A 17,724-nucleotide genomic window follows, 5' to 3' on the forward strand; every position below is an offset into this window, starting at 1 on the left:
TGCTTCGGTTGGCTTTCATGAGTGAAAGGCATACAAAACTAGAAAACCTTAGATTACTCTCTCAAGTTATTTTCCCTGAAGGAGTTGAATTAGTATGTTCGAAAAGTAGGGCCAATATCAAAGTTTCAGTTCCAATGCCTACTCAGGCTACCAAAGAACATATTGATTCAGTATAGTTTAAAAATACCCTTCAGTTTAGTTGGTCCTATGTCTTAACTTTTTGTTTATTTTCACACGCACATCCAGGGAAGGGTGAAAGGGTGGGTGGGATTGCATTATTATTTTACAGAAAGGTTACTGAATGAAACTACGGTATGTATTCGTGCTTTTACTGATCAATCAGTGAGTAAGTGGGTGGGTTAAAATTACTGCTTAGATATGGTTGTAAGACAAAAGTGCTTACCTTGTTTTGCTGTATGTCCACATACTTGTTTATTGCACTGTTAATATTTTAAAATCAATAAAGTTTAATAAAAGAAAAAGAATAGCTTTATTGGGTCAAACTAATGGTCCATTTAGCCCAGTATCCAGTCTTCACGGAGACCAACCCAAGACATAAGTACCTGACAAAAAACCAAATCCAGCATTCCATGCCACCAATCCAGGAAAAGTAGTGGCTTCTCCCATGTCTGTCTCTTCTCATCCCTGGATTCAGAGCCAATTTTAGAACCCACAGGTGCCCTGGGTGAATGACAAGGGATCCCTTGGAGTGCTATGGACAGCAAAACTCTCTTCAAAGCCACACCTGTGCCCTTTCTCCATGGCTGGGGGCGAGAGGGGTGCAACTGCCCTCATTCAAAAATGCTTGCCGGACATAAATTTGGACATGTACATTTATAGAATCCAAGAGACAATGCCTCTTATAAAATGAACCAATGTGTATAAGTAGTACAATGACAAGGATGTGTGCATTTTTATGCAAGATGGGTATAGGCATGTTTGCGCTGAATTTTTAGCAGAGTGCAAATGAAGTCATGTTTTATGCATATTGTTTATAAAATATGCACATACATGTGTACATTTGCAGCACCTGTTTAGTAGGTGAAAATGTATACTTCTCCCTCCGTATTCGCGGTGATAGGGGATTAACAAACCCGCAATACAGAAAAACTGTGAATAACTTTTTCATATGTTTTTCACAGTTTTCTATTAAGAACCATGGTGAAACCACAAATAACAAAAAAGACCACATTCTCGATTTTCTCTGTGCATGCTGGGAATCAGTGCTTGGAAAAACACGCCAAAATTTTTATCTGCACTCATGGATGATGTAATTTCAGGGGGAAGGAGCCAGCATGCTAAAACCCGCAAATAATCAAAATCACGAGTGCAGAAACCGTGAATATGGAGGGAGAAGTGTATGATTTCATTTTACCCATGCTTCTGCAGAATTTGTGCTAGTATTTTAGCGAGACCCATAGGTGCTTCCCAGTGGCTGTAAATTGGAAAGAAAAAGGACAAGAGGGAGTGATGGTTACAGTGTTGGAAACGACAGTGATAGATGGAGAAGGGAGGGCTGTTTCCCTCTCAGTTCCTCCTAGCCTAGTGGTATATGTCAAAAACCATTCTTGGACTCCCCCCCCCCCACACACATCTATTTCTTTTCCCTTTCTTTTTTTCTGAAGGCAGACGGACTCCACATGGAGGTGTCATTTGCTGCCTGTCCCCAATGTCATTGCTTTTTCAGGTCATTAATTAATGGTAGATGTCAGCTGAGAAGATGAATTCTAGCCCTACTCTCCCTTCTCTTTTGTTTTCAGGTTGTAAATGGTGTAGATCTCCCATGATGGAGGGGCTGAGGGCCAGGGGGCATGAGAGCATCTCTTAATATGGGATTCTGATGCACGGGGTCTTCCCAGACTTCCATCTCCACCGTTCAAGAACACATTGCACATGAAATTCCCTCTTGTTTCCCGAACATCTTTAGATAAAGATGTGCAAAGTGGTTTGGAAGTTATTTGAACCTCATGCGGGGACATTCTCAGCTTGTTAACTCAGCAACTTAGCAGATTCTTTTACTTTTGTTAATGTAAATAGGCTAAGACGATCAGTTACATTCTTCTCATTCCCTTCTGTCAAAGGATGTAAATATAAGAAATGCCACCACCGCCTTTTAGCTTATCAAGCAGCTTCCTGGGTTAAAGATTTAAATTCCCTGATCTCTAATGCTGGGTCGTTATCAACATTTCAGTAAACACTTAAAAACCTATTTGTTCACCCAATTTTTAGGTAATTGACTGTATTCATCTTGAATGTCTCCTTACTTTTATAAACCACATGGATTTTTACTGTTATGCGGTATAGGAGAAGGCTTTTTTGTTTTGTTATCTTATAATGGCAGAGCCTGATTTTTCATTAAGCATGGGCCCAAAAGTGCCGCTGTGTTCAAGGTGCATCTACACAATTTAGCTAGTCTTCTCTCCCTTAGGACGCTGCTCTTTAGCTGACCGTGAATATTACGTCAAAGGCAGGGCCATCTGACTGGAATTGCCCTGTGAGTAGGCCGGAAAAAGGGGGTCAACGGAACCCATATCTTCAGAGGAGGAATCTTTCTCTACCTCCATATTATTGGACCTTTGGAACAGCACCCCTACCCCATCTTTTTCTTTCAAATGTTCTTTCTTATGGAAAAAAAAAATAAGTGATTGAAAGATATGAAAGCACATTTACTTTCCCTAGTGCCCACTGTTAGACAACTTCAGATGCTGGGGATGCACCAAGCATCATCTGAAATGGTCATCATACCTGGTTATATTATCCGATTATTAAATACGTGGCTCAAAGGTATCCACAGAGCAGAAGAACATCAGGAAAGGCTATAATACAAAGCTCACTTATGATTTTAAAGATGTGCAAAGGACAAACTTTTAGACTCATTTTTCAGTCATTTGGGCTTTTCCTTCAATCTTTGGATTTTTATTTCTTAGCATTAAATCTTAGCTGCCAAATTTCAGACCATTCTTCAATCTTTGCTAAGTCCTTCCTCCTATTATTCACTCCATCAGGGGCGTCTACTCTATTCCAGATTTTGGTATCATCCGCAAAGAGGCAAATCTTACCTGATAACCCTTCATCAATATTGCTTACAAAAATGTGGTTTTTTTTTTTTTAAAGAACAGGCCCAAGAACTGAACCTTGAGGCACACCACTGGTAACATCCCTTTCCTCAGAGTGATCTCCATTGATCACCACCCTTTGTTGCCTTCCACTCAACCAGTTTCTGACCCAGTCCGTCACTTTGGGGCCCATCCCGAGGGCACTCAGTTTATTTATTAGATGCCTGTGTGGAACACTCTGAAAAGCTTTGCTGAGATCTAAACACACCACATCCTGCGCTCTCCCTCTGGTCGCCTAGTCAAACTAATTGGTTAAATTTGTCTGACAAGATCTGCCTCTAGTGCATCCATGTTGCCTTGGATCCTGTAATTCACTGGATTCCAGTCACCAAAGGGATGATCCTCAATCACTGACCAAAAATCACAGACCCCCCTGCTGTATCCCACCAGACATGTACCCTGAACCTAATGTAGTGACCAAAAATCACAGACCCCCCTGCTGTATCCCACCAGACATGTACCCTGAACCTAATGTAGTGAAAGTCAAAACCCTGTTCCTTCCAGGTCCAGTGAACATTTCTTCCACAGTATTTTCGGGCCCAACTGGTACAAGGAGCAGAAACCTGGGAATGAGCTATTGGGCTGAAACCTTTGCTTTCATCTTAAACATTTAGGGGAAAAGTTATCAAAATAGGGTAAAAGGCATGCTTTAACACATCTTGATTTATTTAAGAATTTATATACCGCATACAACTATGCGGTTTCCATATGACATACATAGAATCTTGTTAACCGTAGGCATCACCGACCTACGGGTATTTCAATACCACAGGTTGCTGACTCCCAGGGTTAAAGAATAACACTGCTTTTGAGCCACCTGACAAAAAAAACATTATTTCACTGTCTGGGAACATCGGGCCCCCAAGGCATGGCCTCATTCTCTTAGGCTACATCTTGAAGAATCCAGCACCCTTCAGCCTGATGATCCCATGTGGAAAATAACTCCATCCTCATCCTCTCTCCTTCTATTAATAACTCCAGCCCTGTGTACTAAGAGTCTTATAGGCTCATGTACATATACATATAATGGCTACACAATTTTATAAAACAGGTTTCTACATAATAAAAATGTTTTATGCACAGAAAACCCTTTATAACACTACCTCCTAAGGAAGGTAGTTATCAAGTTGCATTAAGGTACTAACCCGTGTTATTTGCCCTATACCATGTGTTAAAGGACTCTAGCACTGGTTGCAATTCTCTAAAACAGTGAGAGTTAGTTCACCTTGCATTACTTTATTTAATTTATTTATTCAATTTTCTATACTGTTTTCCCAAGGGAGCTCGGAATGCTTTATTTGAATTTATTCAGGTGCTTAAGCATTTTTCCTTGTCTGTCCCGGTGGGCTCACAATCTATCTAATGTACCTGGGGCAATGGGGGGGGGGGGGATTGAGCAACTTGCCCAGGGTCACAAGGAGCAGTGTGGATTTGAACCCACAACCTTAGGATACTGAGGCTGTAGCTTTAAGCACTCTAGAAATCAAAATGTAGTAAAAGTGAGCCAAGTAAAGGACAATCAAGCCATTGTGACATCACTGATGAGGTTGGCTCATAGGCACTGGTGGAATGAGGCATTATGATGTCACAATACCAGCTCTGGTTATCAGAGGCTGAAACTTTTCACACTATTTATTCAATTTTCTATACTGTTCTCCCAGGTGAGCTCAGAATGGTTTACATGAATTTATTCAGATAGTCAAGCATTTTTCCTTGTCTGTCCTGGTGGATTTACAATCTATCTAATGTACCTGGGGCAATGGGGGGATTAAGTGACTTGCCCAGGGTCACAAGGAGCAGCATGGGTTTGAACCCACAACCTCAGGGTGCTGAGGCTGTAGCTTTAACCACTGCACCACACTCTCTCCATTTGGGGGAGGGGGGGGGGGAGAGGTGATATTCAGCACTTAACAGCCAGGTTAATCACATAAATAGGACCACATGAATGTCAGTCCAATCTTGATGCAGTAACCCGTAGCCAGTTAAGTGCTGAATATTGGACTTAGCTGACTATGTGTTAATCAGCTCTGCAAACCGGGACTTTCAATGCCAAAGCCCAGACAGGGCCCAGCATTCAATATCTGGAAATAGCATTGGTGGCATTCTATTAAATGCTGATTGCCATCGGCTGAATATCACCCTCTTGGTTTATAAAGATACATAGGCAGCTATGGTGCAATTTATAAAATAGACTTAAAATAAGCACCTCTTTATTACTTTTTTTATTATTATTATTACCCCTCCCCCAGCCCCCTTCCCCCTACATAAAAAAAGGATGTTGGTCTCATAGAATTAACCCTGTAATGCGCTGGCAGAACATTCTAAAGGACTGTGATTGTGATCTGAGCTTAAGACACTTGACGATCTGATGTGAGTGGAATCGCCATGGCAGGTCACAATTTCAAACAGAAAATAAATGCTAGAGAATGTTTTTAGACAGTTGTCATATGTTCCTGCTGAAGCAAATGCTGACATACTGTTGGCATTTTTTGATTTATGTCCAATAGCTGTTTGGGCAACTATAGGCTAAGGCAGGGGTGGGCAACTCCAGTCCTCGAGGGCCAGAATCCAATTGGGTTTTCAGGATTTCCCCAATGAATATGCATGAGATCTATTTGCATGCACTGCTTTCAATGCATATTCATTGGGGAAATCCTGAAAACCCAACTGGATTCCAGCCCTCGAGGACCAGAGTTGCCCACCCCTGGGCTAAAGGGAGAAATTAGCAAGCTGTGTTAGAGCACTAACTCCCATTATTGTCCATTAACATGCGCCAAAGGACTCTAATGCTGGGTGTGGTGCCCTATAGCAGCATTAATTACGTCACCCTGCATTACACAATAATGAGACGCAAAACATGAAAATACAAGTAAAGCAGCTCCTTACTGTGTAAATGTGGTAGCACAGCTTTCAGTGTGTACATTGCAGTATTGTTAGGGTTACCATATGTCCAGGAAAAGCTGGACATGTCCTCTTTTTAGAGGACTGTCCAGATACCCGGAGGGATTTCCAAAACCGGTAGTTTGTCCGGGTTTTTGAAATCCTGAGCTCGGAAGCATCTTCTTTTTTCATAGAGGAAATCGGGCAACCCTAAGTATTGTGTTAAAGGGGGTGGGGGCAGGCCTTCTGGGGAGGGTGGCCTTGGCATATAAATATACATAGAGAGGGAAGAGGGGGGGTTTAAAGAGACATGCATATAATTGGGGGGGGGAATAATAGGTCTAAAAACAGAGGAGAGAGAGAGAGATGGTGGATAATGGGATTTAGGGAAGGAACAGAAAGGGAGAGAAGTTGGACATAAGGGATGGTGTGGAGGGGGGATAGAGATACTGGATAGGAGGGTAGTTGGGAAGAGAAAGGGAGATCTGGTGGGCCCTGGGGTGGTGGGGAAGGAGGAAGAAATGCTGGTTGAAGGGTAGTTGAGAAAAGGAGAGATGGTGGGGTCCATTGCTGCAGCTGCGGGGATGGAGATGAAAAAAAGGAAAGATGCCAGACCTCCGGGGGAAGGAAGGGAAATGGAAGGGGAGGACAGAGATGGAAGATGGATGGTTAGCATGGAGAAAGAAGGATACCCTAATCAGAAGACAACCAGAGCTTGGAACCAACATGATTTGAATAATAACCAGATAACAAAAGGTAGAAAAAATAATTTTATTTTCTGTTTTGTGATTAGTGTCAGATTTGAAATATGTATCCTGCCTCTTAAAGTGGCTGGCACCAGAAACAAAAGTAGCATGCATAGGCCCTGCCCCCCCTACCAAGCTGAACCTACCCATGTTAACAGTGGCCAACTTCTACCAGAAAGCTGATCATTCCCCCCCCCAAGAAAGCTCCATCATCCCCAACATAATATCCCCTCTCCAAGGCCCCCCCAAGACTACTTTATGCAAAAATCCCTGATTCTAGTGGTTGGAGAGGGATTATGCTCCGTCGCTCCTGTCCTGCTCTCACCATTATTCATTATTCAAAATGGCACAGATGACTCCTGGTGGTAGTCTCGCAGCTCTTCTCTCCTGGTTAGCTATGCATGCATGTCACTGAATATTGCCAGTGACTGCATAACCTCCAGGTCCAACCCGACTCTGCTTCTGGACTGCTCTGGCAATTCCCAGATTAGCTTTAAAGGTAAGACCGGAAGGCCAGGGGGGAAGCCAGAGGATGCTAGAGAGAAGGGGGAAATATGCAGGCCTTTGGCGAATCGAGTAATGCTGGTGCTGTACCGTGTAGGGAAGTCCGCTGGTAGGCACCTCTCTTCCTCCTCAGTGTGCCTCGGCACACTTGGAATCTCAGGAGGCACACAGTTTGAAATACACTGAGTTACACAAACCAATGGAAATATAGCCGAATGGGTCCACTCAGAACTGTCACCTGTTGTTTTATGTTCTACCTACTTCTTTTGCATGTTAAGAAAATCTGACCTGTTTGTGACCTTACATGATCATCTACTTACATTTTTATTATAGTAATCAAAAATGTAGAATGTTAAACCAACAAAAATGGAGATAAACTGTTGCTTCTATGTGTTTTCATCAGAGTATCTGGTACCTCTTTAAGCATAAACCTCCACAGACATGTTCATGGGAGAGCTCTCCTACCTGGAAAGCAGATCCTGCAGTGTCCACTGTTAATCCACTGTCCTCTTGTTATACCGTAAATCAATCAGAGGGTCATCTGCAAAGTGTTTTCTTACATCGAGGTTAAGATCCACCTTAGACTACTTGTGAAGGCTGAAGTTATCACTGGTATTTGGTTTTTAATGTTTTCATTAAGTAGATGAAGGAGTTGTTCTCACAATCCAGAGAGCCTTTGATGTGCTGTGCAAATAATCATTAATTATATTAGCATTTGTCAAGAGTTTCAGAATTGTGGCATCAAAGCACAAGCAAATGATAGCGCTTTACATAGGCTTCGACTCTTAGGGGCAAATTCTATAAGAGGTGAATTGGCTTCAATTAAGAGGGGATGCTTAGTTGGGCTGAGAAGTTTTCAGCACCCCTTCATAGAGTTTCAGTCTCTGGTAACCAGAGCTGAGATTGTGATGTCATTATGCCTCATTCCACCAATAAGAGCCAACCTCATCAGTGATGTCACAATGGCTTGATTGTCCTTGACTTGACTCACTTTAATTTTTTAAATTCTGAGCGTTATTGTGCCACTGTAGCTGAAAAGAGTGTTATCTTATTTTGTTAAGTGACTATGTTTTGACATTGTTTCATATCATTGATTGAACCATATCCATATCATTCTTTTCTTGGCTGGGCTGAGAACTTTTCAGCATCCCCTCATATGAGCACATAATTGGAAAAAAAAAAAAAAATTAATTGGGCGTAGGCGCCTATCTTCTTAGGCACGATTCTACAAAACATAGGCGCTTATTGCACGGCACCTAACAGTACAGTAGGAATGTTTAGGGATGGAGAGGGACTTAGGTGTCACCAGACATGATTCTTTAAAGGACCATGGCTTATATTATAGGCTCCTTTTACGAAGCGCACTCAGGAATTTAACACACACTATTGCGCGCGTTAAGGCCCTAGGGCACCTTTATAAAAGGAACCCTAAGTTTTAAGTTAGATGCCGCAAAGCTAAATTCTGCAATTAAGATTATAACAAACTCCAAGAAATATGACTATGTCACGTCTCTCTTAACAGTGCCCACTGGTTGCCGATTCTGCATCGAATCTCATATAAAATTGCACTTTCAACATTTAAGATCCATCTTAATCATTCCCCTATCTTCCTCGATAGATTGTTAATTCCCGACTCTACCACCAGAGTACTACATTCAAATGCTCATAATCTCCTTGTAGTCCCTTCTTCAAAAATTATTGGTACAAGGCGCAATTAGATTTTTTTTAGCCACCGCGCCCCAGCTTTGGAATTCGCTCCTTAATTACCTAAGAGAGAAATCCATATTAGGCAAATCTAATTTGTCTCTTTAAACCTTCCTCTTTAAGGACGCATTTGAAACCTAATTCTACTTTCCTTAGTATATGAATAGTGGGAACAAATTCACAATTATGGTACAGACATAACATGACACATATGGGCAGATGGGGAGGAAACATTGCTTAAAAAAAAAAAAAAAAAAAGTGAAGGCAAAATACAAAAGGAGTGAAGGGATCTTTAATGTAAGACCTGATGTCTGAGGTTTTTGAATAGAGCTAAGTATAGAGCTCAAAAGCATCTCTGAAAAGAAATGTTTTGAGATTAGATTTCAAGTTGTTGAGATTCTTTTCTTGTCTATAGGTTTTCCCAATTAGGTTTTTCATCATATTTTCTTATCCAGGCTTGTCTCCCTCCCATTGTAGTTTTGCCCCTCTTTACCCTTTGTGCCTGTTAGTCGCTGTCCATTGAATGTTATGTAGTTTTGTATCTATTGAATATTTTATTTGTATTAATGTAGTTTCAAGTTTCAAGTTTATTCATGGCTTGATATACCGACCATCACATGTATCTGGACGGTTTACAATATTAAAAATTAGAGAGGTCTAATATAATTTTTGATTTAGGTGTAATAAAATAAAAAGAGGATAAACCTAATACTATAACAAGATAAGACTGATTGGGATCAAGATGGCTGCCGACTGACTTAGCTGAGCGTCACGTGTCGGCGAGCTCACTAAGTATTTTGATTGTGCCGGATTAAACTTACCCCAAGATGCCCAAACGGAGAGGAAGGAGCACAGTTGGAGCCTCATGGAGCTCTGGAGCACCCGGAATGGGTAATATAGATGAGCTTATCCGCCAGATGTAGAGCACCCTTCAGCAGCCGGAGGCTGTCCCGCTAGAGACGCCCCAAATGGGCGGAACGGAGGCGATCTCTTTGGGACTAGAAACCATGCTAAGCCCCGACACGAGGGCTCCGCCACTATGCCCTCAGGTTACCAGCTCCCCGCGGGCAGGGGAGCTCTCAGAAGAGGGAGCTTGTCCTGCTCAGGAGGCCGGTGAAATCTGTGAAGGAAGCATGGAGCCAGACTCTCTACATTTGCAAGAGAGTCTAGATGCAGGCCAGTGTCAACTTCTGAAGGGGACAGACAGACCCAGGAGAGTGTTCAATGAGGAGAACCACCAGCTGGAGAAGAATTTGCAGTCCATTTTCCACAACTTCAAAAACCCTGGGAGATAACATTAGATTCTATCTGGGACCTGCTTGCTAATATTCCAAAATTAATAAAACCTCAATTTAATCAAATAAAAGACTGATAGGAAATTAGAGGTTTTGGGGGATAGGGAAGTTTTAATTACAATGATAAATAAAAATAAAAGGGAGGGTGGAGGGTGGAGGGTGGAGGATCCCATCTTTAAAAATTATTAATACAAGAAGACAACTTATTTTTTCTTGTACGGCACCTCAAACATGGAACGCCCTCCCTATTTCTTTACGGGAGGAGAAAGACCTTGGAAAATTTAAAATTGAGTTAAAAACTTTTCTTTTTAAAGATGCCTTTTCTACATAATTTTATATTTCATGAATTAATCATTTGGTTGAACATGTTTTATTACTGTCTATCCTTTTTGTATATGCCCTTAATGTTTCTTCTTTACTTAAAATTATATTTCATCCCTCCCTTCCTAGTGTTTTATATTGTTTAAATTTAGAATATTTTAGCCATTATTTAAATTGTATGTATTATTATGTATTGCATTATTATTGTTCTTTGATTTTACATTGTAAATTTTAAATGTAAATCGCTTAGAATATCCGATTAAGCGATTTATCAAGGCCCATAATAAACTTGAAACTTGAAAACTTGATGGGGAGTAATGAGAGGGAAACAGGAATATCCCACTTATTTCTCACTTTGGTAGGCATCTTTAAAAAGAAATGTTTTGAGATTTGTTTTAAATTTATTTAGGGAATTTTCATTGCGAAGGTAAGATGGCATTGCATTCCAGAATGAGGGTGCAACTACTGAGAAAATGGAATTTCTAATATAGTTTAGATCCTTAATTGAAGGTACTGTCAATAGGTTTTGATTCGTAGATCTAAGGACCCTAGAAGGGGTATGTGGAGTGAGATATTGATCTAGACAGCCAGGGAGGTGAGAGATCTTGATTTTAAAAGTTAGAAGGAGAATTTTATATGTACTTCGGTGAAAGACTGGTAACCAGTGTAATTCTCAAAAAAGTGGGATAACGTGATCATATTTTTTGGCCTTATAAATCAGTTTGATTGTGGCATTTTGGATCAGTTGTAATCATAAGAACATAAGAACATAAGAAGTTGCCTCCACTGGGTCAGACCGAGGTCCATCTCGCCCAGCGGTCCGCTCCCGCGGCGGCCCATCAGGTCCGTGACCTGTGAAGTGGTTTCTGCCTATTTCTATAAACTACCTCTAGTTATATCTGTACCCCTCTATCTCCTTATCCTCCAGGAACCTATCCAAACCCTCCTTGAACCCCTGTACAGAGTTCTGGCCTATCACATTCTCTGGAAGCGCGTTCCATGTGTCCACCACCCTCTGGGTAAAAAAGAACTTCCTAGCATTTGTTTTAAACCTGTCCCCTTTCAGTTTCTCTGAGTGACCCCTAGTGCTTGTGGCTCCCCACAGTTTGAAAAATCTGTCCTTATTCACTTTCTCTATGCCCTTAAGGATTTTGAAGGTTTCTATCATGTCCCCTCTAAGTCTCCTCTTCTCCAGGGAGAACAGCCCCAGCATTTTTAACCTGTCAGCGTATGAAAAATTTTCCATACCATTTATTAGTTTAGTCGCCCTCCTCTGCACTCCCTCGAGTATCGCCATGTCCTTCTTGAGGTACGGTGACCAGTATTGAACACAGTACTCCAGGTGCGGGCGCACCATTGCGCGATACAGCGGCATGATGACTTCCTTCGTCCTGGTTGTAATACCTTTTTTGATGATGCCCAGCATTCTGTTTGCTTTCTTTGAGGCTGTCGCACATTGCACCGATGGTTTCAGTGATGTGTCGACCATCACCCCCAGGTCCCTTTCAAGGTTACTCACCCCTAGCAGTGTTCCCCCCATTTTGTAGCTGAACATCGGATGGATTTCTTTTTGAGTTATACCATGGTACAGAGAATTGCAGTAGTCTATATGTGAAATGATTAGAGAGTGAATTAGGATTTGGATCGAAGAGGGTTCAAGAACAGAGGTTATGGAACGGATTAAATGAAGTTTGTAGAAGCAATTTTTGGTACATTTGGTAAGGTACATTTTGTGAATGCTCTGTACCCCTATTTTAATTTGTACAGCGCTTAGAAGGTTTTTTTTTATAAGTGTTTTAATCAAATTTTAAATAAACTGTAAAGTAAATGCTCCTTTTACTAAGGTACGCTAGCGTTTTTAGCACACGCGGCAGATTAGTGTGCAGTAACCCCACGCTACGCGGCTAGAACTTAATGCCAATTCAATGCTGGCATTAGCATCTAGCATGCGCAGCATTGTAGCGTGCACTATTCCACGCGTTAATGCCCTAACGCACCTTAGTAAAAGGATCCCTAAGAGTGATTGACAAGCGATAGGCACCATATTTATAGGCGCCTATCTTTATAGGCATCAAATGCAGAATCCGGCCCTTAGTAGTCACCATAATCATAACAGAATGATTGGCTGAATGTATAGATAGCGGGAGCTTTGATTAAGATCATTGAATGATAATAGAGTAGCTATACCTCATATATCGAAGGCTCATCTTGCCTCAACTAGAAATTGTGCATTCTTTTATCTGGTTCCAATTTTATGGAATAATTTACCCATAGAATTGAGAAAAGAAGAACCTCGCCTAAATTTTAAAAGGCATGTAAAGGCCCACTATTTTCAATTGGCCTTTTTGCATTAATAGGATTTGAATTCCGTACTTCAACCTGCATCATTTCATTTTTCTTTTCTTTTATATTTTCTTTTGTTTATTTATTTATTTATTTTTTAAGAATATATTAAATATTTTGTATGTTAGATGTACAATACTTACCCCCTCTTTTACTAAGGTGCACTAACCGATTAGAGTGTGCTAAACACTAACGTGTCCATAGATTAACATGCACATGTTAGCATTTAGCGTGAGCTAATTAGTAAAAGAGGGCCTTAGTTTATTTTGCTTTGTCTTTCCTATTTATAGATGGAGTTCTTTTCATTACTTTGATTGGATTGGATTGTTAACCGCTTTGATCCTTTTGGCCAAATTGGTGCGGTATATAAAGATTTTAATAAACATAAACATGTGACGTCATCCGCACATGCTCAGAGGCCCTCCAGATGCGGCCGGAGGTCAGTGATTTCCAAAACCCGGACAAACTACCGGGTTTTGGAAGGTCCATCCGAGCAGCCAGCCAGTCCTCTAAAAAGCGAACATGTCCGGGATTTTCCGGACATCTGGTAGCCCTAGCTCTGCGTTCAGTGTTCCAGAACGCTGAATATACTGGTAAAGATAGACTCTCTATTTGTCCTATTCACCCTTATTTTACCTGATAGTGTCCTTCTGGCCTGTGCACATAACCAGCCACAGGGTACCATAGGAGGGCCAGGGGTTACACATTGTAGAGCGATGCATACACTATAGAAATGATAAGTAATAGTAGTAGAAGGAGGAGAGACTGGAAGCCCTGAATATGTATACCCTAGAGGAAAGGAGAGACAGGGGAGATATGATTCAGACGTTCAAATACTTAAAGGGTATTAACGTAGAACAAAATCTTTTCCAGAGAAAGGAAAATGGTAAAACCAGAGGACATAATTTGAGGTTGAGGGGTGGTAGATTCAGGGGCAATGTTAGGAAATTCTACTTTACGGAGAGGGTGGTGGATGCCTGGAATGCACTCCCGAGAGAGGTGGTGGAGAGTAAAACTGTGACTGAGTTCAAAGAAGTGTGGGATGAACACAGAAGATTTAGAATCAGAAAATAATATTAAAGATTGAACTAGGCCAGTTACTGGGCAGACTTGCACGGTCTGTGTCTGTATATGGCCGTTTGGTGGAGGATGGGCTGGGGAGGGCTTCAATGGCTGGGAGGGTATAGATGGGCTGGAGTAAGTCTTAACAGAGATTTCGGCAGTTGGAACCCAAGCACAGTACCGGGTAAAGCTTTGGATTCTCGCCCAGAAATAGCTAAGAAGAAAAAAAAATAATAATAATAATTTAAATTGAATCAGGTTGGGCAGACTGGATGGACCATTCGGGTCTTTATCTGCCGTCATCTACTATGTTACTATATATGTTACTATGTTAGAAAAGGGTTTTCAATACTGCCACTCACCTTTTGCTACCTCATTATGAATCATTTCAACTTTCCCTTTCTTTTTCTCTTTTTTTTTTGGTTTGTTTTATTTTTTAGTAATCATTTTTTATTTTTCCAATTCTAATGAATATGAAATTCTACAGCTGCAATTTTCGGTGTGAACGTCTTGTGCCTGTTATGCATGAGACAGGTAATAGATCTATTATCTTTATATGTCAAAATGCACTTGCAGGGATATCGGAGTACAAAAGTTGCCCAGGCTGTTTCAGTTAGGGGCATCTTTTGCGCTCAGATATCGCTGCAAGTACGTTATGTCATATAAAGATAATAGATATGTTTTCTTTGAACCACAGCAGTTGTCTCAGATCATTTCAGATAGAGAGCAATCTATACCTTCTATATGAGTCTTGCTGTTTTCAAATAGCTCAGAAAAGAAATGTTCATGGGCACTCAGGACCCCTCTTTAGTTCTTCTTCATATATTTCCTAGGTTTTATTTCAGTTTATCTTCAACTACCTCCCTGAGATATATTGTGGGACTAACTATATTCTGTAATAAGGTGATACCTTTTAAATAATTTGGAGTTCTATTTTTATTTTACATTATATTTTTTCTTTTTTTGAAAAAAAAAAAAAAAAAAGAAGAGACAGGATCGATAAGATAGCTGGGATTAACATGTCAAATACGGAATTGTCGTGAAAAGGGTATGTTTAGAAAATTACTTAAAACGCAGTTATTTGTAGATGCCTTTTTATAGGCATAATCTTCTCTGGCAGAATTGATAAATTGCTTATGATTGTTATTATGCATTGTTATGCTATTATTTTTTTTGCCATGTTTTTAAGGTTGGTTTGTATGCTATCACTTTTTAGTTATGATTTTTAAGGCTGGTTTTTATGTTTATTTTATTATGTTTCTGTTTTAAAACTATATATGTAAATTTTGTAAACCATTTAGTTGTAAACAGTATATAAGTTGCTTGTGCTGGCAAAGATTTAGAGAGGCACGGGGGAAGAGGGAGCAAGCCTGGCGTGGGTGCAGAGAGGTACCGGCGCCCCCACAAAGATAGTGCCCTGGGCGGTCCACCCTCTTACTACGAGGGAACGGTACAGTTTAGAGGGTGAAGAACTTATGTGCACGACAGAAGAGTGGGACTTGGGTGTGATTATATGTGATGATCTAAGTGGCCAAACAAGTTGAAAAGGTGATGGTGAAAGCTAGAAGGATGCTAGGTTGCAAAGGGAGAGGTATGGCCCGTAGGAAAAAGGAGGTATTGATGCCCCTGTATAACACTTTGGTGAGACCTCATTTAGAATATTGTGTACAATTCTAGAGGTCGCACCTTCAAAAAGGATGGAGTCGGTTCAGAGGAAGGCTACTAAAATGGTATGTGGTCTTCATCATAAGGCATATGGGGACTTAAAGATCTCAATCTGTATACTTTGGAGGAAAGGCGGGAGAGGGGAGATATGATAGAGACGTTTAAATACCTACGTAATGTAAATGCGCATGAGTCGAGTCTCTTTAATTTGAAAGGAAACTCTGCAATGAGAGGACATAGGATGAAGTTAAGAGGTGATAGGCTCTGGAGTAATCTAAGGAAATACTTTTTTTTACAGAAAAGGTGGTAGATGCATGGAACCATCTCCCAGAAGAGGTGGTGGAGACAAAGACTGTGTCTGAACTCAAGAGGGCCTGGGATAGGCATGTGGGATCTCTCGGAGAGAGAAAGAGATAATGGTTACTGCGGTTGGGCAGACTAGATGGGCCATTTGGCCTTTGCCATCATGTTTCTATGTTTCTACAACACTGCTTCCTCATGGGTTATATAAGGGTACAGGTGTACACAGCTAAAGGGAGTATAAGTGAAAATATATGAAACAACTCCTTGCTTGGACAGACCTTGTCCTCTCTATTTGCCAAGTGCATTTGGATGTCCCGATTTGCAGTTGGCTCTCCTCCTTCATCTTATTTTTCTGACACCACATCCTTTGTGCACATGGGCCACCTTGTCTTCTGTGCTTTTCAATAGTTGAGCAATTAATAGATAACAGAATAAACCTAGAATAATTTTGGAGTGAAGGAGGTGGGCAATGTCTAGTAACACATCCTATATTTTTGTTGGTGATGGTAGAAGAAAGTAATAGATCCTAGAGAGCAGATACTGCTAAGTGTTTTCTTAAGCCCCGCATTTTGGAAGAGGAGTTATCTGTAATATAAGTAGCAGATTCATTTTCATTCCTAAAGTTACTGATTAAGATTATACTGTTGGTTCTGTTTTCTTTTTTCTTTGTAACTTTGATTTGCAGTTCATTTGTAGAGGCTGAGAAAGGAATCCAGCCTCTACACCTCTTCTCAGATTGCAGGGTCGACCCAGTTTCAGAAAACCATGGGACTGTCTGATGTGTTACACCCGACACGTCTACTTAATCAGCCTCAGATAGTCATCACTGATAGCTATATTAGATATGCGGGGCTTCAGCTGCAGCTTTTGCAGCTGCTCTTTGCCAGATCAGCTCCTGCCTACATCGGATCAGCTTTAAATAAACCAGCACTTTCCCTGTATGCCTGGAAAAAAAATGTCAGCATTCCAGATCTGAGAGTCACTAGATGTTAATCCATTTGGCTGGGAGGTGTGGAGAGGGAGCACTGACAAAGTTAAACTACATTCTTAGTAGAAGACCCTCCATCAGCTAGGTATGAAGATAAGCAAATACTGTAGCTCCACGTCATAAGGTACAGGCTGAGGCAGTCTTGGATTTATCTCCACTGCATCCATGCACTTTCAATTCAAGCTTAGGCTCTCTTGTGACTTGATACAAGGGAAAGGGAATCCTATACTGCTTTGGTTACACAATCAAAGCAGTTTATATAGATGGGTACTTATTTTGTATTTGGGATAACGGAGAATTACCGTAAATAACTTGCCCAGGGTCCCAAGCAGCAGCACTGGGATTTCAGCCCTCAACCTCTGGGTGCTGAGGCAGCAGCTCTGCCACTAGGTAGGGTTACCAGATTTTCCAAACAGAAAATCCAGACCCGCCTCCCCCCCCGGCACGCCCAATTCCACCCATCCACGCCCCTTTATGTCCCAGTCCCACCCTCAAACCCGCCCTAGCCCCGCCCCCGCTGCCTGCTCTCATCGGGCAAGAGGGCATCTGCACATGCACGGATGTGTTGCGATGATGTCACGTGTGGCATCCGCGCTTGCGCAGACACCCTCTTGCCAGATGCAGATTTGTTGGAAGCTTTTCAAAACCCGGTTTTGAAAAGCCATCCGGACCTCCAGACATGTAAAAGGAGGACATGTCCGGGAAATCGGACGTCTGATAACCCTACCACTAGGGCCACTCCTCACTGCCCTTTCAGAGCAGTTTGCAAATCATTCTGCTATCCTTAGAGCAGTGTA

This window comes from Geotrypetes seraphini, chromosome 15, assembly GCF_902459505.1.
Source record: "Geotrypetes seraphini chromosome 15, aGeoSer1.1, whole genome shotgun sequence".
NCBI lineage: Eukaryota > Metazoa > Chordata > Amphibia > Gymnophiona > Dermophiidae > Geotrypetes > Geotrypetes seraphini.